This window comes from Lissotriton helveticus, chromosome 4_1 (assembly GCF_964261635.1).
Source record: "Lissotriton helveticus chromosome 4_1, aLisHel1.1, whole genome shotgun sequence".
Taxonomy (NCBI): domain Eukaryota; kingdom Metazoa; phylum Chordata; class Amphibia; order Caudata; family Salamandridae; genus Lissotriton; species Lissotriton helveticus.
In genome coordinates, this window is record NC_136063.1 from 862,952,734 (window position 1) to 862,954,011 (window position 1,278).

General features: G+C 39.1%; 1 long non-coding RNA gene across 1 annotated transcript; it reads left to right on the forward strand.

The window, feature by feature from the left end:
• The first annotated feature begins 452 nt into the window (after window positions 1–452).
• On the forward strand, window positions 453–896 carry LOC144827362 (uncharacterized). The gene is made up of 3 exons (XR_013610154.1): window positions 453–564; window positions 649–729; window positions 825–896. It is a non-coding gene; the product is annotated as an uncharacterized LOC144827362 (long non-coding RNA).
• Window positions 897–1,278: the final 382 nt, after the last annotated feature.

A 1,278-nucleotide genomic window follows, 5' to 3' on the forward strand; every position in this document is an offset into this window, starting at 1 on the left:
AGGGTAGAGCGAGATACTTCGTAATTGCGTGCATTAGCGCCATTTTAATCCAGCCCTTATCGTGGGTGGATTGACAATATAATGATGGGACCTGTGACGCTAGTGTGATTTAATGAGGCGTCTTATTTTAAATATAAATAGGTGAGGCCCCTTAACTTAAAATATTGTCACACAACGAAGACTACAATCTAGTTCTTATTTGTGTGGAGAGTAACAACACAATGATGGGGCAGGTTACGCCCGTTTTGAGTTAATGAGGCGCATTATTTTTAAATATATAGAGGTGAGGCACCCTAACTGGAAATATTGGGACATAACGGAGATTTAGTGTTATGTTTCCTTGTGTCTAATTTAAAAACAGAGGCCAAACAGAACATTGAGGGAAGTGTTGATATCTGTTGGTTATACAGCCACATGTGCCTATAAGATATATTATTTTAAATACTTTTACAGATAACGACAAATTTATGAGGCCACCCCTAGTTTGTCTATCCGTCCTCCGCTAAAAACGGACCTAATTGAAAGAGGATCCAGACGGCAGCGACTTTTCATCTAGCTCATATGGTGAGTGATACATCAGCACGAAATGAGATTCCAGTCGAGTCAGTGATCAGAATTTTAATTAAGGCATTAATTATAATCTCGTAGGATAATTACCGACAACAGCGGTCTTAAAAACGGTGGCTCCTCCTGGCAGACAAATCCAGCAAGAATACATCTCAGTCACAGGTATAAGGTGAACTATACTACATTAAAAATAAATAGGTGGGGACGACCCATGTAACTTAAAAACTAAGGGGAACTCTGTTTTTTTATGCCCATAGAGATATCCTGAGGCCTACAAATAGATGTAGATGACAACAATAGGAGCATTGATTTAACTCCTAACCCATGAGGTATGTAGGGACGGTATCGCCCGCCCAATATAAGTAGTGACGTGTGAGAGCAATAATAAAGGTTCCAAATACATTTTTTTTAAATTCTTTTTATATTTAGTGACAGCACACTTTGCAAATTGACTACAGCATCCTGTGACCTGTCTATCATCTAAAAGCCTATAGAAACTTTTGATTAGTCAGCACTCTCCAGTAGAGCCATGAACTCCTTCTGGAACAAGGTAGGCGTGCTGCAGACATTATTCTATGGGTTAATGTGAATATTCTAGGGCCAACAGCATTGGACAAATGTTCCAAGGGAGAGGCAAACAAATCTAGCTGTGTAAATATGTGTGGTGGTGATAAGGAATATAATGCCCAAGTTGGTAATATGTACATGACA